Below are 14,849 nucleotides of genomic sequence, written 5' to 3' on the forward strand. Positions count from 1 at the left end.
CTCAGACAGCTGATACTTGGGTATTCTCTTGTCAGAACGGAGACAACTGGTGTGGGTAAGCGGCAGGGAAAGACTTCCCTTTCTCCCTAAATGTCTCTCACAACCTGCCATGAGACTTAAAATTCATATTAATCAAGGCTCTGGCAACCTACATCCAAAGTTAAAGTGGTAAAGGTCCCTATAAATGACACAAGAAAAGGGTAACCAATAAAATCACCATAGTCACTGATTATTTAATATCCACTGAGAGCTAGCCCTCGTGTACATAATTGTCCTCAAAATCCAAACACTTCTGCGAGGAGGTATTATTGTTCCCATTTGAGGCTTCCAAAAGGGCTAAGTAAACTTTTCCAGAATGATATTTAGCAAGTGACAGGCCAGATTCAAATCCAGGACTGTCTGGCCCCTAAGCCCAAGGTTACCACACTGTACTTTGATAATGTAGCCAAGTGGACTTGGTCAGTCATTCACACCTAGTACAGGAGCTGCGGTGCCCCATAAATGTTTCATGAATCCGTGAATGAGCACCTTGCTGTGAATTACTTTACCAGATTGGCTTCCAGTTACCTGACAAGTATTTTGAACAAGTGAGACCAGGGGCAAGTTAGCTATGGCAGGAGAAAGGACAGATTCAATCTAGCACAGAGGCCTTTCACCGGCAGGCCTGGGTGAGATGCTTTCCAGAGAAGCCAAGGGGGGAAAGTCACAAAATTGCTATGTCAGAAGGAAGGCAGGGAGAATAGAAACAGCCGGGGAATGATAAGGAAGTACCCCAAACAATTCTGAGCTCATATTGTGGCTCAAAGATGCTGAGTCATCTTCCTTCCTTTTACCACCTCACATTCAACATCACATAGCTAAGCAGTGATGGAAGTGAAATTAGAACCCAAAGCTTTTCCCATTAGGAAATACGGCCTCTCATTTGCACAGACTTTAAAATCTTAAAAGTGCAATTTATCTCACTTTGAGCTGTACTTTTCTCAAGATCATTACCTAATATCTCAAATGTGTTTCTGCGTTTGAGCTAGCCATAGTGTACATAATTGTCCTCTGCAAGGAGGTATTATTGCCCCCATTATGGGAGCGGCACGGTCAACCCAGACCCAGGTTCCTTTCTGTCTTTCTTTTCCAACTAGACCTGAGCTGTAGAACAGAAAGATCTGTATCCTTTTGAAACTTATCCCAGCTCCTTTATAAACATCTAAGATGTGCTGTAATAATAAGAATATACTTGAGAATGCACTGGGGACCTCTCCCCTCTGTTCTACTTCACTGTTAATGAGCTAGAATAGTTACATGGAAAATACCAGGGCACTGGCAATGGTTGTAGGTGGAAGGAAGGGGAAGAAGAAAGGAAGAAGGAGGGACAGAGGGAGGGAGGAAGGAAAAACAATCTTTAAAAACAAACAGAATCAAAGTAAAAGTGGACTTGGAGGTTATTGTGTCTAGAACCAGGGAAAGTGGACTGTGATTTAACTGGACCTGTGCTACTGTTCTGTGAAAGAATGGTTCAGGAAGAAGCAATAGCCAGTAAGTAAGGGCCTTGAAATGAGCTTCCTTGGGAGGAAGTGCAATGAACCCTGACAAGAGAGATGGACTGATGAGACCCATATGACTGGTCAAAGCCAAGGGCTAGAGTAGGAAGAAATAGGCTGTGATATTATTGCAGAAAAAGAGGAAAAAATAGTTTAGGATGTGAGATTGTTACAGAATTTACCAGGCGACTGAAAAATACACAGGAGTACCCGGAAATACAGAAAAAAAACCATTTATTTCCAGATGTACTAGTATCGTGACTCAGGGGAGCCTGTTTCCAAATCCTGAGCCAAACAATATGGAGGAAGCTTTCTCTTCATACCCTTTGGTTTCTTTGTCCCCCAAATAAGGATCAGACTTCTGGACCTTTCGTGGGCTTTGCAAAAAGCCCCATATGTTGGAATGGGGACTGTGAGACCACACCTAGAGGCCTGGCCTGGCACCAGCCCTGATAACCCCCTCAGGGGGTTGTGTATTGTTCATAGTTTATGGCCTCTGTAAAACGTGAGTATTTAGGCAAACAGGTCTTGCAAGACCAGATAATTAAGGACAGGGCAGTGACTACTAGACTATAGGCTGACAGGAATGTGCATTAGGGATACTAATTAACCAGGTACTGAGTCAGGCTGCTGATCTCCCCCCAAAAAATGTCTTATTTGCCTCATCCAGATGAAAAGGAAAACCAGTTCAGAAAACCTGAATGAAAGAAATATAGCACCGAGCATCGTCCAGAAGGCTGGTCAGAGCATTACTATGAAGGCAAATGAGATGGCCTCACAGCTCCATACTGAAGCCAAATAGAATTTGACCTGGGAACCAGAGTAGCAGACTCAGCTTCTTCATGAGAAAGCCCCGCCTCATCCGAGGATTAAAGTCAACTGGTTAGTAAGACGGATCACAAAGGCCAAGTGTAAAGGCCACTTAGTCATAAACTGGGAGACAGAAATGAGAAATACATGGAAGAGTCTGTTTAACTTTGTGAAACTTTTGCCACCCTAATAATTGAGTAGGACAAAAGTAAGAGTTTGCCATTTCTCTCACTGGCATGTCAATATATCCTTCACTTTCTTCTTACTGTACTTAATCCAAGGTGCACATTACTGGTATTAAAATGTGCCACACTGCAGTGAGTAAAGAGAAATAAAAGGTGGGACAAGCTCCCATGCTCCTGAGAATTCCGTGGTACCACTCCACTCAGTTCTCCAACAAGCTTGAGTCTCCATTGACAACAAGCAGGTCAAACACGACTGACATGAAACACCAGAGAGAAATTGTTCCCAAGAGTTTTCTCTTTTAGGAGCTGTCTCTGAGAATTCATTTAAGAGAGAACAGATAAAACACTGTTCAGTCTGAAGCTGTAGGTAACAAAAAATGAGGTACAAAGCATAATTGTAAGATTACATCATAAATTCAGACAGGGAGTATTAATATCTGTTTATAATACTATTTGGCAAAGCTAATCAACAAGTAGACTCCTAAATATTTTTAAGATGGCCAAGATTTTTGGAATTCCCATATAACATTGGGTTGAATAAATTTTTAGAAAAATGTTGAAATTTTTAAAATGTCTTAAAATGTTTAAATTACTATAGAAGTGAATCTCATTAAACTTTAAAATTATTTTGAAAAATAAAATATATATATATTTTTTGAATAATCTACAATAGTTCTAAATCAGATAAAGAATTCACATTTATCTGCTTTTGTACAAAGGGATATTTTTAGGTGTAGGCCAATTTGCTTCTCTTATTTACCAAAGTTATAAAAAAATTTGCCACTGTCTATTGTGGATGAAAGGGGCCACATGCTGACCTGACAAGCTCAGGGGAGGCCTGCATGGCAGTATTGCAAACTCAGAGATCTAAAGTAACCACAAAGGATGGTCTGAAATTAAACTTTAACTAAAAGCAGTTATGGAGGCAGTTACGTCCTAGGCTGGTATCTTCACTGACAAGGTCAACCTTTACCTTAACTGAGCCTATCTGTCTTTTTGCATCTATGACAACATACCCTTGAAGTGTCTGGGTAACTTGTAACTTCCCTTTTTCTGGACCCCCTGGGGCACAACCAAATGTGCTGGGCACCAGGACAGATACCACAAATTTCTTCATTATCATGTTAATTGTTCCTGCACCCACCCAAGTATGTGTCCATCATTTTACTTTTTCTCCAATCCCAGGGGTTTCCCCCACTTTGCTTTCTCCCACCTCTCTAATCTTTCACCAATGGATTTCATGTAACCTACCTACATTCCTTCCTTTGATTGCAATGTATAAATACAGATGTAACCCACCATTTCTCTGGAGCATTATCTCAATTCGTTGAGGTTCTGCTTCCCGGCATATGTCGACAGTTTGGCTCAAATAAACTCACAAAAATTCTTTACAGGTTTCAATGTTCTTTTTTTACATTAACATTACCTTGTTACATGTAAGGGAATATGGAATATCAACTAGGTATAATTTAGACAGCTGTGTCCTTGCTGTCTAAATTCTGATTGTTATCCTAAATCCAGGAACCAAGTGGATTTGGATAACACAGCTTTCATTTTATAAGACTGCTATCCAACTACTTTTTCTATGAATTAAACAACAGCATAATGAGAAATATCCTATATAATAAAAAGGTAATATGCAAATCGACCAAATGGTGGGACGACTGGTCGATATGATGCACACTGACCACCAGGGGCCAGACGCTCAATGCAGGAGCTACCCCCTGGTGGTCAGTGCACTCACACGGGGAGCACGGCTCAGCCAGAAGCTGGGCTCACGGCTGGCGAGCGCAGCAGAGGTGGCTGCATGGCAGCCCTAAGGATGTCCGACTGATGGCTTAGACCTATTCCCCGAGGGCTCCCGGACTGCGAGAGAAGAGGCCCGGCTGAGGGATCCTCCCCACCCCCACCCCAGGTGCACGATTTTCATGCACCAGGCCTCTAGTTTATGTATAGCAGTTTTGGTGAAGCCAAATGTCTCACTCATGAAATATATTTGGCTGGTGCTAACAGAGACTGGAAATAATAGAGGCTTAAGTAGGGTAGAAGTTGTTTTTCTCAAATTTAAAGGAATTCTAGAAGTAGGCATGCCAGGTCTGATATGGGAAAGACATAGTCAACACAGACCCAGGCTCCTTTCTGTCTTCTTTTCCAACTACCTAACTCATGGCTTTTATCATCAAGTTTGCCTCAGGTCCAAGACAGCAGCTGAAACTCCAGTCATCACATCTTCATTCCAGGAGGAAATAGGAGGAAGTGAAGAATAAAAGGAGGTCCTCACCAGCTATCCAGCCTTGTTTTACAGAGCCTTTCAAGAAGACTCACCCAACTTTTCCATCTCATGTGCTGTAATAATAAGAACATTATCATTTGCCAGAACTTAGTCACCTGGCCACACCTAGCTGCAAGGGAGGTAGAAATGCAAACTTTTATCTGTGCACCTTGCCACACCAAATAAAATCTTTCTTGTTAACGAATAAGGATATTGTGTAGTACCTGTCAGTCTCACAGAATACATTTATTAGAGCATTAAAATACTATTAAAATCCAATATAATTATTTTAATGACTTTGAACAATCCCCTTTGTGTGATTCATTGTACTACTGTTTCCATCATTAACATAAAATGTAAGAGTTAATCGTTTTATTGACACATCCCTAAATAGAGGTCACTGACTAATCTAGCCTACTCCTAAAAAAACTTCCCACACAGCATCCTCACTTCCTTTACACATCTGCTGGCTGGACAGAGAGGGCTCTGAGGACTTAGAGAAAGGTGGAGGCACAACAGGGATGAAGCCTGGATCCATGAAGGACCACATGGAGCAGGGTTTCCTAGCTAACCTGCACTGGATGGTGGAGCAAAAAAAACAAAACTTATATTTGTTAAGCCTGTGATATTTGTTTGGGTGTTGTTTGTTTCAGCAGTTAGCCTATCCTAACACTTATTTTGTCCAGCTTCCTCCATTGTCCTATCTAGAAGGTTGGTACAAATTTCAGAGAAAGAGTTCACCATGACTGGAAGTGGAAGACATCTTAACACTTCCTTATTCACAAAAGAAGGTAACTATCAAAACTTTCTCTTCAAATTTTTTTTAGATTATCATTAAACATTTTACTCAGTGAAACAGGAATTTTTTGGGGGTGAAAAAGACAGGTTTTAGGAAATTTTAGAAACTTTAGAAATCAAGAGGACCATGGAAGAAGCACTGGACTGCAGAGCAGCAGAAGGTATATTTCCATAGAATAGGGAAGCTAAAAAGCTGCAACAGGTACATTTCCATAGAAGGAGGGATCTGGGAGCAGCAAAAGGTCTATATTTGCAAAATAAAGGGAAGGAAGCCCTTCATCCAGAAGGAGAAGAAAGCCCAAAGGGAATAGGGAAACAATAAGGAAGGAGGCAATGGGGGGGGGGGGGGGGGGGGACTTCACATATCCCTTGTGAGGTTAAACCTTTGAGCCCAGGAGTTACTATAATAACCAGTCTAAGGGAATAGTGTCCAATCAGAGGGGATATCAAGGCACCAGGATCTGCAGCCTTTATAAGCCATAGGGAAAAGGAACTCAGTGGGACCCTTTCCCCCTCCCCACGTGGGAGTCTGTACTTGTTCTTTAATAAATTTCCACCTTTGCTATACCATCTTCTGTCCGTGGATTCATTCTTCAACTCCGAAGACAAAGAATCCAGGTTCCAGTCCAAAAATTCCGTTTCATCAGGAACTACATTTAGCCATTTCCAGCATCAAGCCTGATTTTTATTTTTATCTTTTTAAATTTATCTTTATTGTTGAAAGTATTACAGATGCCCCCCCCCCCCTTTTCCCCACTGACCTCCTCAACCCTGCACCAGTGACACCTCCCCCCTCCCTCAGGCCTTCACCACACTATTGTCTGTGTCCATGGGTTATGCACATGTGGTAGGCAGTTAGACAGACATGAACAGAACAAGGAGGATGGGCCAGGTTCAGAAGATCACCAGGGTGGAAAGCCCCAAATGCCTAGCAAAGGCCAATTGTACGGTGGGACCTTGCTCCCAGGGTGACCTTTCCTCCACTAGCAAATCACTGGCCATGTGGTTTGGACCCCCTCACCTTTCCTCCCTAGAGATAACATTTAGGCTTCAGTTGTATTTCAGCTCCAGGTCCAGAAAAGTAGCAAAACCAGACCAGTGATCCCGTGGCTGACCTCAGGACCAGCTGCATTGAATAATAGACCCCCCTGAAAGGACACACCTGGAAAGCAGCTGAATATTCTATGAGATCTTCCCCTGGGACCTCCCCTAAACTCTCCACCCTTAAAACCCTTAGGCCAGAGGACCCAGTGTGCTCTCTGTGCCTTTCTCTTCCTTCTCCCCGTCCCTGCCCCAGGCACATTACCATTAGCTTCCTCACTCCCAAGCTCCAAGGGCCCTTCTTTTACCTCTATAACTTGTTTCCTAAGCCCATTTCTTCTAGGAATTACTTCTACCTTTGTGATACATAAAATAAATGTTACCTTACAGTTTGGGCTCTGAATTCTTTCCTAGCCAGAACCCAAGTACTGAGGTCGCTGAACCTAGGTCTGGTCTGGCCCCATGGGTCAGACACCTGGTGTGGTTCCCCACCTACAACACATATAAATTTTTTGGTTAATTTCTTCCCCCCACAGTTCCCTGCCTTTCTTCTGAGATTCATCAGTCTGTCCCATGCTTTTATTTCTCTGGATCTATTTTGTTCATCAATTTATTTTGTTTATTAGATTCTGTGAGGTTCGCGGCGCAGGAAACTGAGTCAGAGAGTCAGGCAGATTGAAGGAGGAGAATTTATTCTGCCTTCTCGGGTGAGGTCCACAGGTCCTGGGGTTGGGCCAGTGGGGTCGCGCCGAGAGGGAGTAGGGGCATTTTTTTATACAGCTGTTCAGTGAGGGGGACGGAGCATGAGCTGTGGGAGTTCCTGCCTCGGGGGTCATCACGGTTTCCAGGTGTCGTCATCTGTCTGGTAGCTGACCTGTTAGGAATTCCAGGGCGGGACTGGTATCTGCGTCACCATTTACCTGGTGCACCGGCCTGTTACGGATTGTAGGAAGGGCCCAGTATCTACGTCACCATCTGCCTGGTGGAGGCATGCATCAGCTCCTGGACCCCCTTTCGACCTAACAGATTCCACATATGAGTGAGATCAATCCTGATTTTTTAAAAGTTATGTTTATAGATGCAACTTCTCATTATGAATTTGAGAAGATTTATTTGAAACGTTTGTTCAATAAATTCAATATTTGGCCCTCGCTGGTTTGGCTCAATGGATAGAGCATCAGCCTGTGGACTGAAGGGTCCCAGGTTCGATTCCAGTCAAGGGCACATGCCTGGGTTGCGGGCTCGATCCCCAGTGGTGGATGTGCTGGAGGCAGCCAATCAATTATTCTCTCTCATCATTGATGTTTCTCTCTCTCCCTCTCCCTTCCTCTCTGAAATCAATAAAGATATATGTATATTTTTAAAATTCAATATTTGATGTATTTTAAAATCTCTTTGAAAATTTATTTTCCTCTTGATTATTAATATACAGAAATATAATAAATATTTTCATCAAAACACACACACACACACACACACACACACACACAAAACACCCATAATATATTCATGACTGCTTTGGAATAAAGTCTTTGTTATGCAGCAGTGTTTAGTAAAAGGTTAATGCATTTGGATTCCAACCGTAAGACTAGTTTTCAGCATCCCCAAGGGTAGTTTAGATAAGGGTGAAGGGGCTTTAACTCTCCCATAACCTCCCTCATCTCCAGCACCACCCCCAATTATTAGATATCAATGGTTATCTCAAATTTATTTCACACACACACAATCTTCTGCTGTGTAAGATTAGCTTCACAGTCCTCCTTGCACTGCTTTCCAACCAGATTCCAGCCCTAAATTTCCATAATATGGAAACAATGCAGTTGCCTCTGTTGTAACTACAAAAATACCTAAAGGACAGAATGTTGTCCCCATGGCTGCCTCAGTATTAGAAGCTTTCCTGTGACTGCTAATTAAATGTTAGAGGGGCTTTTTAGGTGTTAATTAGCTAGAAATAACAGAAACAAGGAGAGAGCCCTGTATTTTCAAAGCGGTTCTAAATATTCCCATTAGCCATATAAGCCATCCTACCCACATGAAGACGTTAGAGATAATGAGAAGGAGGTTCAAGATGCTGTTGCTAAGGCACTTCCCCAAAGCAGGGTGAAAATCCCACTGTAAGTGATACCTTAAAAAGCAGATTGCTTTGTGTTTTCCTGCACTTTGATTCCAATATGCATCCTTATCATTATCAACAACTCCTTTGAACAAAAATGTTCCCTGTTTCTTTCATTTGAAAGTGAGTATCACCTATTAAGATTACTTCAGCATAGATTTCATTCAGGGGAGAATACAAAAGAGATATTATTTGCTTGAACTAATCGTTAATTTAAACTTATTGTTCTGTTTCCTTGGTGACTCATACAAGCGCTTCTGAGCAATTTTGCCAGGTGTTTATTAGAGATTGTTTGGGAGCTATAATTACATATTTTAATGCATATTAAAAGTTATTTAATGATGGATCCTTATTTTTTATGACCAAGAGTTATTTTCTTATTTGATGCTTTATAACTCTAAGGAAATTTTGAAGAAAACATAGCAGTTAACAGTGATATTTTAACAAACTAACTTTGGATCATTGCTTTTGATGTTTGGAAAGTCAGTATAATTTTATATGTTTTTTTTTTCAATGACATATTATTTTGAAATATATAGTATGTTTCAAACACACTGTATTGTTAGACTTAATTCATATATATGTATATTTTAATTCTTTGTTGTTTAAAGTATTACATGAGTCTCTTTTTTTCCCCATTGATCTCTCCCCCGCCAACCCCTCCCCCTTGGACTTAATTCTTATTAGCATATATGAAGTCTAATATACATTAGGCAACTAAAATATGTCAAAAGCTTTAGAAATTTGTATCTCACTTGATTTCCATGACACCATGAGGCAGTGGCATTGGCATACGAGAAAATTGAGGCTCAGAGAGGTTAAAAATTTTTGCTCATGGTCATACGCTTCTACCTGGCTTTTTCTTCTATAACAGGGTTTCTTTTGCAGAAAAACCTAAAGCAAATAGTTCAGCTCTTTATGAATAACTATCTCAGCAAGTAAAGAGGAGATGATTCACTTCCATCAAAAGTTTCAATTCAGAGGCAAGATGAATGAATGATTCTTTTTGTTGTTGGTGGTGTGTGGGTTTTTTTTGTTTTTTGTTGATCTTCACTGGAAGATATCCTTTCCATTGACTTTTAAAGAGAGTAAAAGGGAGGGTAGAGGAAGGGAGGGAGGGAGAGAGAGAGGCAGAGAGAGAGAGAGAAACATCAACATGAGCCCTTGCAGGCTTAAATGCGCCAGTCAGACATAGGGTAGCTGAATGGATAAGAAAACATGACCCATATCTATGCTGTCTACAAGAAACCCACCTCAGAACAAAAGGCTCACACAGAATGAGTTCGTTCGAAAATCAGAATCTTGTTTACCCTGGGCCTGAGTTTCCATGGAGTGTTAGTCAACTGGAGTTGAGTAGAAGCTCCCCTTGGATGAAGCCTGTGTACCATCGGGGTGACACAGTCTCCATCTGTCAGATTCATTCATTCATGTCATTTAATTGTCCTCTATATGCATTTGAGTTTTCTAACTTAGGTTCTAAGCATCAGCTCTACCAAATTGTACAACGTAGGAATTCTGAGCCTGTTTCCAAACTTCAAATACATCTCCCTTCCTTTGGTAACTGCTTTTCATTCCTGGGGCAGTGCATATTAGGTAAACCAGCTTGACCAAGGATAATTTGACACCTGAGACAAGCAGGGTCAATCATATGCTCTCCTAGAGGAATTTGGGACTTGTACTTAGAAACAACTATTTGATATCTGCATGTAGCCAGAACTGTAACTGTCATTTTGGGAAGTATAGGGTGGCCATATTCTGCCATTTTGACTAAATAAGCAGAGTTCCCATTTGGAGAGAGAGAGAGAAAAGCAGAAAAGCAGAGATGAAACCAGGCCCTTGGGATCCATGAGATTCTCCTGCATCTTTATAATATAGCCTGTTATTTGCATACCTCGTCTTAAGGTGCTTTCTGTCTCTTACAAACATGTCATATCCTTGAAACTTGTTGACTTCCCCACTCTGTGCCTCGATTTCCAATTCTCTGAAAGTTCAAAAATAAAACCTGATAATATTTCATTCAACCTGTCTAATAGGATTATGTTAGTGCTCAAGTAAGTCTACATATTGTCTTTGAAACCTATACGTAACTCTAAGGTACTATTATGATAGTTCTAACAAGTGTTTAATAACTAGAGACATAATAGACAAGTAAAAGTAGGAAAATATTTGTGGCTAGAGCAGAGGATGTATACATATAAATAATAGGAAATAAGAACACATAACTTGATAAGGCCAACAGTAAGGTGCTATTGTTAAACCAGTTAGTTTTTTAAAGAAAAAGGTAAGGATTATAAGATGCAATTTTTATAACTGTCTGAGAAGTCTTGGCTAAAAAAAACAATTATCATAAAATAGTTTTTTATTTTAAAAAAAACCTTGCAATACAGGTTTTTCAAAAGAAATTCAATTTATTTATTTATTTTTAAATTTCTTTATTGATTAAGGTATTACATATGTGTCCTTATCCCACCATAACCCCCAACCCCCCCCCCCATTCAATTTAATTGCATAAAGTAATTGGAACTGTTTTCAAATAGTTGGTTTACTGAGTGAATATATAATCATTTTAATCAACAAAGAATCATACAATTTGATAACTTGAAGAAGCATTCTTGGAAAACTGCTCAGCACCCTTGTTTCATGGTTCCACTGAGAATAAATGACTTAGCAACATTCTTTCCCACATGGGAAACAAAATCATTAAGACTTTAAATTCCAGAAATGCTTCCAGAGCACTAAGATCATGATTATGTCCTCAACTTAAGAACACAATGCACTGAATGAAAGAACAGACGAATGAATACAAAATACATGTAAGATACAAAAAAGAGCAAGATAAAGTCCCTGATATCAAGGATTACACAGTCTAATAGGAAGACTAGGATAAGTTCACATACATCTGCACTATAGGAAAGAGTAAGAGAGATGCTACAAGAGACACAAAGTGCTGTAGGCATTTGAAGAAACAAGACTTCATGTGTAACTGAGACTGAGGAGCAGCTTCATGCAAGTTAATACGGCTCCAAAGAATGGATTAAATGGAAAAGCAGAGACGGCAGAAAAAATGCTGGTGTAGATTGAGGCGGGTGAGGAGCTGTCTTCCAGATCAGGAAAAACAGTGTGATGCAGACAACGCTGTGTAGTTTTTAGGGGTGGTTGTGTCAGTGTGACTGGCACATAGGGCACGATTGGGAAAGACATTGCCAAGGGCCCTGGGTGCCAAGCTGAGGAGCTGGAACCATATTCTGCAGGCAGTGGGGAGGCACTAAGAGTCAGTAGGCAGAGGACTGACCAGTCAGAAGATCATTTCAGAAAATGAACTTGACAATTGAGTATGAATTCATTAATGCAGGGTTAACATAGAAAAGAACATAAGGTATGGTAAGAAGAGTAGGGCAATGAGACCTAAAGAAGGGAACCCACAGAGGGGTTTGGCTTTCAAAAGCAAAACCAGTTGACATAAGATTTAGAAAATAATTGGATATGAGGATTTGAAAGAGGCATAAGTGTGGGACTAGGTCAATGGAATAATTTATTTTACATTAATTGCCTACTCTGCCTGATGCTTCATGGAACTTTGCTAAGTCATTGGCAAGAGTGATTTTCTGAATACAGACTGAATATAGCAGAGATAAGCCTCACAGTTCCAAAACTGAGCATTTTAATTGTGATCTGTGCTACTTTTATATCTGATACCAGTGATGTGATAACACAAGCAAGCTCTCCCAAGGTCTGGAAGCAGCTGGGTGGCATAATAAAAGGGCTTCATTTTAGGTGATGAGATCATATAAAGAAACATTAAGGTCCACAGTAGGGCTAATTTGCTAAACACATATGAATTCATCTTTTACATATGCTGACAAAGTGAGGTAAAGAAGATAAAAGGAGTTAAAGGGTATTAGTCAGGATCCTCCTGGGAAACAGAATCAGTAGGATGTGTATATGCATTGAAAGAGAGATTTATTTTAAGAAATTGGATCATGCAGTTGGTGAGTCCAAAACCTGATGGGACAAGCCCTTTTTCCAAATAAGGTAACATTCACAGGTTCCAGGGATTAGCATGTGGGCTTACCTTTTGGTGGGGGAGGGGGGGGGAGAATCAGGGAGGAGTTGCATTTCAAGTTCAAAGGCAATCTGCCTGCAGAATTCCTCCTAGCTTTGCGGAAGTCAGTTGTCGTTCTAATAATTTGATGAGGCCCATCCACATCATGGAGGACAATCTGCTTTATTCAGAATCCACCAATTTAAATGTTAGTCTCATCCTAAAACACCCTCACAGTAACATCCAGAATAATGTTTGACAATAATACTCGGGGCACCACAGCCCAAGTTAAGAGGAAGGTCATTTTAGTGAAGTGTCAAAGAAAGAAAAAGGAGCCTGTCAAGAAGCAATGATAAAAAATATCAAGTCTCATTCCTCTCTAGGGGGTTGAATGGTAATATCCCTAAGATTATGTCTGCATCCTACTCCCTGGAACCTGTGAATGTCACCTTATTTGGAAAAGGGGTCTTTGCAGATGCAGTTAAGTTAAGGATACTGAAATGAAGACACCATCCTGGATTATCTGGGTAGGTTCTAAATCCAACAAGTGTCCTTATGAGAAAAGGCAGGAGGAGATTTAAGATAGAAGAGGAGGAGGCAATGCAACTATAGGGGTACAGACTGGAGTGATGTGGCTGCAAGTCAAGGAATGACAACAGCCACCAGAGTCTGGAAGAGGCAAGGAAAGATTTTCCCCCAGAGTCTCCAGGGGTATGGCGGCTATATTGACACCTAGATTTTGGACTTCTAGCCTCTAGAACTGAGAATAACTTCTGTTGTTTTAAGCTACCCAATTTGGGTTAATTTGCTATAGCAGCCACAGAAAACTGATAAAAATCTGAGGTTACATATATTTGATTTTTCTTTGGAGAAGGAAGATATTAGTCACATTCCAGAAAAATAGTTTCAATAGGGTGGGGTGGAGAAAATCGTTAGGACCAGACGACCAGGAGACCGAACGATCGGCCAGTAGCTATGACATGCACTGACCACCAGGGGGCAGATGCTCAGTTCAGGAGCTGCCCCCCTGCTGGTCAGTGCACTCCCACAGCCAACCTCCTGAAGTCCCTCCCCTCTGGCTGGCGGGCCCCAATCAGCCTGATTGCCAGCTAGGCTGAGGGACCCCACCTGTGCACGAATTTGTGCACTGGGCCTCTAGTTATTCATAATAGCCAAAAGGTGAAAGGAACCCAAGTGCCCATCAGTGGATGAATGGATAAACAAAATGTGGTATATACATATAATGGAATATTACTTAGCCTTAAAAAGGATGGAAATTCTGACACATGCTACAACACGGATGAACCTTGAGGACATTATGCTAGGTGAAATAAACAAGTCACAAAAGCAAAAAAAATACTGAATGATTAGACTTATATGAGGTATCAAAAGTAGTCAAATTAATAAAGTCAGAAAGTAGAATGTTGTTTGTTAGAAGCTGGGGGACTGGTATAAATGGGGAGTTGTTTAATGGATACAGTTTCAGTTTTGCAAAATGAAAAGAGTTGCACAACAAGGTGAGATGCGTTTTATACTATTTGGCTGTATACTTTAAAATGCTTAAGCTAATACATTTTAAGTTACATGTATTTTATAAAAGGAATTCAAGTTAAGGGGAGAAATATGATTGGGATCAAATTTAAGATATAAGAGAGATTAAAGAAGCAAGATAAAATATATGCATCATTAGTAAAGTATGCATCACTAGCACTCTATATACTCAATAAACCATTTCTCCCAAGTTAGTACAGAGCCAAACTTTAACCCAGTGTGAAATAAACATCATACATAATAAATTAGTAAGATTTAAGTGCATTGTCAATATTAACCATAAACATTTTCATGAAATGATATCCTATGAAAACATCAAGAACCCATTTTTACATATACACAGAATACAGTAAAACAGAGGAAATTATTTAACTATATGGACAGTAAAAAAGACCATTTCGGCCATGCTCTTTATAGCTTAGCAAATATTTTTCCCTGCTCAGATTCCCTCTTTGCTCAGAAGAACCTTTGTCATTTTAAAAACAATGCATCCATGGTCCAA

This window comes from Myotis yumanensis, unplaced genomic scaffold (assembly GCF_028538775.1).
Source record: "Myotis yumanensis isolate MYYU_CA2020_CCGP unplaced genomic scaffold, mMyoYum1.0.hap1 SCAF_3, whole genome shotgun sequence".
Classification (NCBI taxonomy): Eukaryota; Metazoa; Chordata; class Mammalia; order Chiroptera; family Vespertilionidae; genus Myotis; species Myotis yumanensis.